Genomic DNA, 10,142 nt, shown 5'->3' on the forward strand with positions numbered 1-10,142 from the left:
GAAATGAGGTATCTACAGTATCTACCGAAATTCCATAAAAAAATACGGAATTCTTTCTTGCTGGGAAAGAAACCTATGAGGAAATGACCTCCATGGGTCGCAGTGGCTGATGCGCCTCTTCCCCAGCCCTCTTTCCACGGTTTCCAGAATATTTCCGTGATTTGTTTCCGTATCCATATCATTCCTAAACTCCTTCATGTGTTTAGTATAAATAGAGACCTTTGGTCTCCATATTTGGCACGCGAGTGTCCGCCCTTCTCTTCTCCTTTTGCATTCTAAGACCACGGTATTGCCTTTCGACGCCTACATGCGTGATCAATCGACCACGTAACTCAGATCATTCTGAGTACCAGTCACGTTTGCATGACCGACCAATTTGACCACTATACAATCAATTAAATCAATTTGTTCTGAATCCTTTTTCAAGGGAACTTTCATATTTGCATAGATCGAGTCGAGTTACCAATAAAAAACCGATTAAGTTAAATCTCCCGACGCTAACATGTAAGTCTGGCGGTGTAAAATCCCATTTTATTTATTGTACTTTTATTTTGTATTAATTAAATCTATATCAAACGCACGTTCAAAAAACCGATTTAAAATCCATCTTTTAAAATTGTTTTCACGAAATAGCAGCGGTCAGGCTTCGAAAAGAAACGCAGCAGCAGCTACGCCTCATCGAAGGGTCGCAGCACTTGCTGCGCCTCTTCCAGAGGCTGCCGCTGCTCCTGCTCTTCTTCTTCTTCCTCGACCTTCTGCAATTTTCTATTTTTCTTTGTTTTCTTCGTTCTTTCAGTATATAAATCATGTTTTAACACCTCTTTTTTAATTTTTAATACTTAATTCGTCCTTAATCCCGAGTTATTCAATACTTGCGGGTTTTCGCCGTTTTAATTTAAATCGATTCTTCGGGTTTCGACTTGTTCATGTCGAGGTTCTGAAATCCTAATTTGATATATAAATTTACTTTCAAGTTTTCTTTGTGTCTAATTCCGTCTTAATTTAACCTAAAGTTTCGCTTTTTTTGTATTTCCGAAACGAGTTCATCATAATCATGTAAACCACTATAATTTCTCGTTTTTAATTCGTTTTATGACTTGCCCAGATGCATATAATCGGTTAAATCACTTCAAATCGAGTATAATATCAATAATCGATTCTTCCAGAGGACGCAACAGATGCTGCGCCTGTTCTTGGCTGGTTTCTGTCCCTGAACTCTTTCTCGCCTTGACGTAGTTTCTAATTACGGTTTGAATCAACTACTATTCGTATTATCACCTCTAATCTGACCTATTTTCATATTTTTATTCTAATTTCATCTTCCTTTTATTTTCTTCTTTGAAATCCCGTCTTTGAGTTTGCTTTTAACGTAGATAAAATAAAACCATATAATATTTGTAATTTTAATTATTATAGTTTCAATATTTTCTTTATTATTTATTTATGTATGATTTAATTGTATGGCATTCAGATGTATTGAATCTAACTTCCAACTTCAACCCCAAGTTGTTTGCTAAATTACGTGTTAACCGACATAGTATAATTCCACATGCTAGGAATAATCTATGTTTGTTGTATTGCATGCATTACAACGACGACATATCAAATATGAACGATTTCCCTAATCATTAGTAGAGGCCGCTATCCAGGCGGGCAGGATTAGGTGTTCGAATTAAAGAGCTTCCTAATACGTACCCTCACCCCTTACTCTAGTTATCTATGGACATCCGTGTCCATTGGCATCTTCGAGAGTCATTCTAGACATAGAATGCTAAGGGTAAAGAGTTCTTAGTGTTCATGTTACTACTTTGTGTCTTGACATGGCACGAGGTATTTGAACGGTTTTTTTCAATAATAAATTGGTGGCGACTCTACAAATGTAGGCTTATTCGACCTTTCACCAGTTTCAATGCCTCACAAATCGGTAACGGCCTATGAGGTGCTTTGGCAAACCAAGGTTTCGTGGGAGAAGTGTCGCCGCCTCGAAACCAACGCGTGGGTGCACGCAGCGCGGGTGGCCCATGTCCACACGGTTGTATCTGCTCTAAATATTTTGAGGCCCTATCTGTATGGGGCAACCTTTAAGGTGTTTTCAGATCATAAGAGTTTGAAGTACATCTTCACTCAGAAGGAGTTGAACATGCGTCAGAGACGGTGGATGGAGCTGATTGAGGACTATGATATGAAGATCATCTATCACGAGGGAAAGGCCAATGTGGTTGCAGATGCTTTGAGTAGAAAGAGTGTGCATTCGCTATGCACTGCCATGTCACTGATGAGACTGAGGGATGAGATGACTAAAATGGGGATTGATATGATTCGCAAGGGAGATGCCATCAGTGATTTAGCTATTGAGCCTGAACTATATGATGACATAAAGAGGAAACAGGAACTTGATCCCAAGATTCAGGAATGGAAGACAAGGGTAGGAGACGGTACATTCTCTAGATTTTCTATCCATACAGATGGGAGTGTTCGCTTTGATGGGAGGTGGTGTGTACTTAGTGACGTTGACTTGAAGAAGTTGATCATGACGGGCGCTCATTTCACTCCTTATTCGGTACATCCGGGTGGTGACAAATCTATAAGGACTTGATGAAGACGTTTTGGTGGCCTGGTATGAAGAAAGATGTTGCAGATTTCGTGGCTAGGTGTTTGACTTGCGAGAGGGTAAATGGAGAGCAACAATGACCACAGGATAAGATTCAGTCACTTGAGGTACCGGAATGAAAATGGGAATCGATTTATATGGATTTCATCGTGGGGTTACCGAGGGCTCAACGGAGTAACAACATGATTTGGGTGATTGTCGATCGTTTGACAAAGTCAGCTCATTTTATTCCAATGAAAGATACCTAGAGTAAGATTCAGTTGGCTCTTGGGTACTAGAAGCATATGGTATGGTTACACGGGGTACCAAAGGTTGTAGTTTTGGATAGATATGTGAAGTTATATCACGGTTCTGGCAAGAGTTGAGGGAATTGATGGGGACTACCTTAAAGATGAGTACGGTGTTTCAACCTATGACAAATGGTCAAACGGAAAGGACTATCAAGACTTTAGAGGATATGTTGCGAGTTTGTGCTATGGAATTTGGTGGGAGTTGGGAGGATAGACTGGATCTGATAGAGTTTTCATACAACAACAGCTATCACACGAGTATTGGGATGACATCTTTTGAGGCGTTGTACATGAAGATATGTAGGAGTCCGGTGTGTTAGGATGATAGCGCTGAAGCTGTGGTTTTGGGACCACAGATGGTACACGATATGGTTGAGCAAGTGCACTTGATTTGACAGAAGATAAAAGCAGCTCAAGATCGGCAAAAGAGCTATGCGGATCTACATCGCAGAGACATAAAGTCTATGGTGGGTGACAAGGTTCTCTTGAAAGTTTCACCTATGCGGGGTGTATGAGGTTTGTCAAGAGAGGGAAGTTGAGTCAGATAGTCATAGGTCCTTATGATATTTTTGCTCGGGTAGATGAAGTTGCTTATCGGCTAGCTTTACCACCATCTCTTAATTGGGTGCACAATGTGTTCCATGTGTCACAACTTCGGAAATATGTGAGTGATCCGTCACATGTGCTCGAAGTTAAGAATATCGAGTTGGATGAAGCTCTAACCTATGCGGAGGTACCAAAAGAGATATTGGATCGTAAGGTATGCAAGACAAGGAATAGTTAAACTGTCTTGCTTAAGGTGCTATGGTTTAATCACAACGTAGAGGAAGCCACTTGGGAACCTGAGGAGGCTATGAGGGAATGCTACCCACACCTTTTTCAGCAGGTATGTTTGGTTACAGGGTCGTAATCGTTGTCTTTTAAGGGGGGTAGAAGATGATCGCATGTGTGTTTTGGGGTAGTTTTGAGGTTGGTATGGTTGTGTTTCGGGATGTATGAACAATAGTTGGTTACAGTTGGGTTTTGTTGGTGTCTTTTTTTTTTGGTGAAAATGTAAGTAATATTATAACCAAGCCCCAAAAAAAGGCTACCAATCACCAACACAACCATTTCAGATGTTCCATACTCTAATGCAACACTAAGATCAAATACAATAAAATTAAAGTTACATTAGGTCTCTCTGAGTGCACCACTCAATGTCCTCCATTTTCAATCTGCCAACATGGACAGTCATAATCAGTAGCCTACAATCAGCCTTTATACGCTTAATGACAGTAGCAGGATGAGCCACATAACCCTTAAGTCTGCAAACATTCCTGCAAATCCAGACCTGGTATTGCACAACAGCAATCAGAGAGCTAAGAAGAAGCCGTATAAACTTCGGGGACGAAGTTCATTTTATTGGTGTCTTTTGAGTTGGGTTTTGTTGGTGTCTTTTGAGTTAAGTAGTTTGGTTTTGCATGTTGTTTTGGGTAATGGTATAAACTTTGGGGACGATGTTCGTTTTAAGAAGGGAAGAGTGTAATACTACGGTTTTCCGGTCTTATCTTACTCGGTCGAGTAGTCCATACTCGGTCGAGTAGGCTATCGGGTGTTTTTAAACAGGCTACTGGTTTGGGAACACTCAGCCGAGTTGTAAGATACTCGGCCGAGTAGGTCTCTAGTGCTTAGATATTTGATTAAAGTGATTAGAGATTATATACATTTCGTTTTACTAGTTTCTAATTCATTTTATAAAATACTAAATTACGTTCATCACTTCTCTAATCACCCTAATCACTCCCAAGGCTAATTGATCGATCGTGAGTCTATACTTCCGCCTTTTCGTACCTGTTTCGTTGGTAAGTCTCTAGTGCTTTGTTAATCAATTTGTGGTTGTCTTTTAGGGTTTGCCCTAATTGTTTAGGATGAGGGTAAGGTTGATAAGTATGGTTTGTGATATTTTATTGTTATGATTCTTGCTAGGTGATGAGTTCGTTGAAGAAAAATTCTAGCATCCTTATTGTTCTTGATTCAGACTTGCGAATAAGGTATGGTTTCCCTACTCAGTTGATTGCGTAATTTATTTGAGATTGTTGTATTGATTGATTGATATGATTCGTTGGTTTGAAATTGGTTGAGTTATATTGTGATTTCGTATTGTTGTGATGAGACCATGTTCGGGAGATGGTTCCAACCCCATGTTCGCCTCTTGTAGCTCCCGTCACAAGGGCGATGTTAACATTAATGATCAGGATGCGCTCGTTACGATGAGCTAGGCTTAGGTGAGAACAACTGCGGCCCCTCACTGGCGGTGAGGGTTACCTGTTGCGTTGGGTAACGTGGAAGGGCTACACACTTAGGTGTGTAGTCGGTTGTCGATTACTAATGGAGTTTGGAAAATGATACTACAATTGGATTGGTTGTATTGATTGTGTTGTGAAATCTTGTCCTGATTACACAGTTAACTGACCCCGTTATTGTTTTTAAAACTGTGGTGATCCATTCGGGGATGGTGAGCAGTTGATTGAGCATGTATGGCTGTGGATAGCTTGCGGGTATGGATGGGAGTCTAGTCATCACCGATCGCTTAGCTAGCTTCCGCTGACATTTATACTTTAGTTCTTTTTGTTGTTTTGTTGTAAACAGTTTTGGCTAAACTTTCAGTTGTATCTTTGTTATAGAGTTCGTTATATTTTAATAAACGTTCTTGGATGGTCTATTTGATATACTTCACCCCGGGCAACCGAGATGGAAACATCATGATATACTAAAGTGGTCTTGGTAAGACACCTTGGTGTATCAGGGTGTTATACTACGCTTTGGAAAACATGAAAACTTTCATTATTTTAAAATACTTTTAGAGTAAGAGTGGTTGATGCAAATCAACACAAGGCTCAATGAAAGATTTCAGCAACGTTGTAAAGATTTCATGATAAAGCAAAAGACATAGTTCCATAATTTAAGGAAGACAAAGTTCCTCTTTTTAAGGAAAAACATATGTCAAGTTTGAATTTCTTTGAACCCAAAAAGTTTGATATTTTCCATATGATAAAGCATGTTACTCTTATAAGTGTTGCGCAAAAGATTTCTGAAATTAATAACTTAATAAAGTGATTTACGAAATCAGATTTTTCAAAACAATTTAAAGAGTAGTAAAGAGACGTATGTCACAGTGATGACCACTGTGGCATACACAGAGCAATGTTGTGTGGACATGGGCCACCCGCGCCGCGTGCACCCGCGCGTTGGTTTCGAGGCGGCGGAACTTCTCCCACGGAACCTTCGTTTGCCGTAGCACATCATGGGCCGTTACCGATTGGTGAGGCATTGAAACCGGTGAAAGGTTGAATAAGCGTGCATTTGTGGAGTCGCCACCAATTTATTGTGGAAAAATTGGAAACCGTTCGAATACCTCATGCCATGTCAAGACACGAAGTAATGACATGAGCACTAAGAAATTCGTTATCCTTAGAATTCTATGTCTAGAATGACTCTCACAGATGCCAATGGACACGGATGTCCGGAGATAACTGGAGTAAAGGGTGAGGGTATGTATTAGGAAGCTCTTTAATTCGAAAACCTAATCACGCCCGCCTCGACAGCGACCTCTACTAATGATTAGGGAAATTGTTCATATTTGATATGTCGTCGATGTAATGCATGCAATGCAACAAACATAGATTAATCCTAGCATGTGAAATTAGTCTTTGTCGGTTAACACGTAATTTAGCAAACAATTTGGGTCGAAGTTGGAAGTTAGATTCAATTACAGGCGAATGCCATACAATTAAATGACGCATAAATACAATAAATGAAATACAATAATTAAAATTAAAATAATTATAAAGTTTATTTGATCTACGTCAAAAGCACACTCGAAACGGGATTTTGAAGAAGAAAATAAAAAGAAAATTAAAATATGAAATACAGCAGATTAGAGGTGATAATACGAATAATAATCGATTTAAGCCATAATCAAAAGCTACGTCAAAGAGAGAAAGAAGTTCAGAGACAGAAGCCAACCCAGAACAGGCGCAACATCTTCTGCGTCCCTTGGAAGAGGCGCAGCTCTTCCCGCGTCTGTTCTAGAGCTGGGCTCTAGCTGTGAAGTTAGAACTGCGGATTGTTATCGTTCATTGGTAATTTTATGATCGATTATTAATATCATACTCGAGTGGAAGTGATTTAACAAGTTATATACATCTGAAACCGTCATAAAACGAATTAAAGATGAGAATTTACAGCGATTTACATGATTACGATGAATTCATGTCGGAAATACAAAAGAACAAAACTTTGAACTTAAAAGTGTAATTGAATTTGTAAAACTGAAATCCAATAAAGAAAACTATGTTCAAAAGACGAATTCCAGAGAATCGATATAAGAAAATTGCAAGTCTAAAATTCGGGTTTGAAATAGATGACGAAAACCCGCAAATATTGGATTATAAGGGATTTATTCGAATTATGCGTTATAGATTAGAAAGGAATATTAAAAACATGCTTGTACACTGAAACTAACAAAATAAACGAAAGAAATAAGAGAAATAGAAAATTGCAGAAGGTCAAGGAAGAAGAAGAAGAGCAGGGGCAGCGGCAGCCTCTGGAAGAGGCGCAGCAGGTGCTGCGACTCTTCGAAGAGGCGCAGCTGCTACTGCGTTTCTTCTCGACGTCAAACCTTTGCTGTTTTATGAAAACAGTTTTAAAAGATGGAATTTTAAGACGGTTTTGAGCGTGCTTTTGATGTAGACCTTACATTAGATGATACTAAATAAGAAGTACAATAAATAAATGGGATTTACACCTTCAGACTTACATGTTTGACGAAATGAGATTGACTAAAGTTATCGTTTAGTGATTGCTCGACCCGAATATGCGTGGAAAGTTCCCTTGTTAAAGGATTTAAAAGATTATTAGATTGATTAAGGTGGAGTTGGTCAAATTGGTCGGTCTATGCAATGTGACTGGGACTCAGAATGATCTGAGCTTACGTGGTGGATTGACCAAGAACGTAGGCGTCGAAAGCAAAAGCGTAGTCTAGAATACAAAGAGAGAGAAAGAAGGGGCGGAACACTTACGTGCCAAATATGGAGGCCAAAGGTTTCTATTTATACTAAACACACGAAGGAGTTTAGGAATGACACGGATACGGAAACAAATCACGGAAATATTCCGGAAAGCATGGAAAGAGGGCTGGGGAAGAGGCGCAGCAGCCACTACTAACCTTGGAAGAGGCGCAACACCAGCTGCGTCATTTCCCCAGAGGTTTCCTCCTCAACAAGAAAGATTTCCGCGTTTTTTATGGAATTTCGGTAGATATGCACTTCCTTATTCCGTAAAACACAATATACGGAAGATATTTACTTAAAAATATTAAATTTAATTAGGAATAAATATGCAGAGAATTCTAGAACACTGCGGAACATTCTGACTCGGCATTTAAACGGTTTTTCGAAAATAAAGCGGTTTTTGACCCTAACTCCAAATGAACTCTAACTACGGTCAAAACAACCGTATCGGCGCGTAGATGACGACCATGAGGTTGACTTAATTTCTTTAGCTATCACTTGTCGATGAACTTACGAACCGTCATAAAATCGGTTCGCGTATCAAACATGCGGGCCAATCATCCCTGAGTGGTTGGCGGGAGGTGCATAAATGAGGTATCTACAGAGCCCCCACTTTGAATGAGGCTTGGACAAGGCGAAAGTCAAAGTATAGCCCTCAGGTCAATCGAAGATTACAATTTGACGACTATGGCGACGCGAGGCGGCTCAAGGGGTCTGAGCCAAGGACCTGTCATCGGGAACATTTTAGAGTCTGTCGACTTCTGGGGAGGGTCGTTTAAATTCCATTAGACTACGTAAGGAAGCTCGCCATCCATAAGAGGAAATCATACCTGAGACACACCTGGGTGAAACGGGATTGAAGGCGCTTCGGCAAAACTCTTTGGGTCTTAAGATAACTTAGTGTCTGAAGGTGTTAGGGGTTACAGAGCTTCTGATGAAACTTCTTAACATTTCCGAAGGCTATCTCTAAAGAAGGGAAGGTTGAAGGACAACTCTCTGAAGGACTGAACATGAGGACTTAACTGAAAAGAACATTTGGAATTTACTGAAAAATGGATTATCTAAAGGTTACTGAAAAGATATCTGAGGGTTGTCTGAAGGAGGAACATACGAAGGACTCTCTTGATGGAATGACTGTGAAGGATTAAGCCAAGCTTCTGAAAGATCTGAAGGATTAAGGAAAGTTTCTAAAGGATCAGAAGGATTAAGGCAAGTTTCTGAAAATCTGAAGGATTAAGGCAAGTTTCTGAAAAATATGAAGGATTAAGGACTCTTCGGGAGTTTTTTTATCTTGAACTCCACAGGAAACCATATGAGGGTCAGCAGGACGTTGGAAGGAACCGTTGGGGAATTCGCTCGTGCCGGTCTCAAGAGAACTCTATTTTTGAGAAATACGTGGGCTATAAGCGGCAACGAACTCTCGCTGGGGGAACACATTGATGATTCCACTGGGGAAGAATCATATGCTGAGTTGACACCGGCGCTCCCTTGGAACCGCTAAGGAGAAAAATAATAGATCGACAATGACGCGTCCTTGGCATCGCTGAGGAAAAGCGTTTGGTCGACAACGGTGCGTCCTTAGCACCGCTGAGGAGAAAATACGTTCGGGTCGTTGCAAGCAAAATTCCGATAAAGAGGAGAAGCCCATGAACTGTATTTAGTGATCATGAATTCTTGTAATTTTCTTGATTGCCATGGAAGAAACCTTGAGCAATACTGCGAATACTGCTGGGGAATATCTTGATCGTCGCCGGGGAAAATGAAGACTTGGGCGAAGCCCCCAGTTGGAGCGAGCACTGCTTTCGATACTTATCTGCATGGTTAGTAGCCACACAAGAACGCAATCTAATATGCAAATAGCACACAACACATGAGGAACGCAATTAGCACATGGACCTCAAATGAGGAAGGAAACATACAAGTATTGAATGCTCTTTCTTTATGAAATTGTTTAAAACTTGAAATAAAAATGAAATTTGTTGCTTGTAATGCATTATGCATATTCAATGGACTTTAGACGCATCATCGACGTGACGTAGACCTTACACAGATGCAAGACGACAGACTAACTTAGATTTGACGCAACGCTGGGATGAATTTGACAGACTTTGCATAAGTATGCGCAACCCCTAGCCAAGTGTGGGTGACAATGCGTATCAGTTCCAAAGGTGGAAGAATTGCAAGAATGAT

This window comes from Silene latifolia, chromosome X, assembly GCF_048544455.1.
Source record: "Silene latifolia isolate original U9 population chromosome X, ASM4854445v1, whole genome shotgun sequence".
Taxonomy (NCBI): Eukaryota; Viridiplantae; Streptophyta; class Magnoliopsida; order Caryophyllales; family Caryophyllaceae; genus Silene; species Silene latifolia.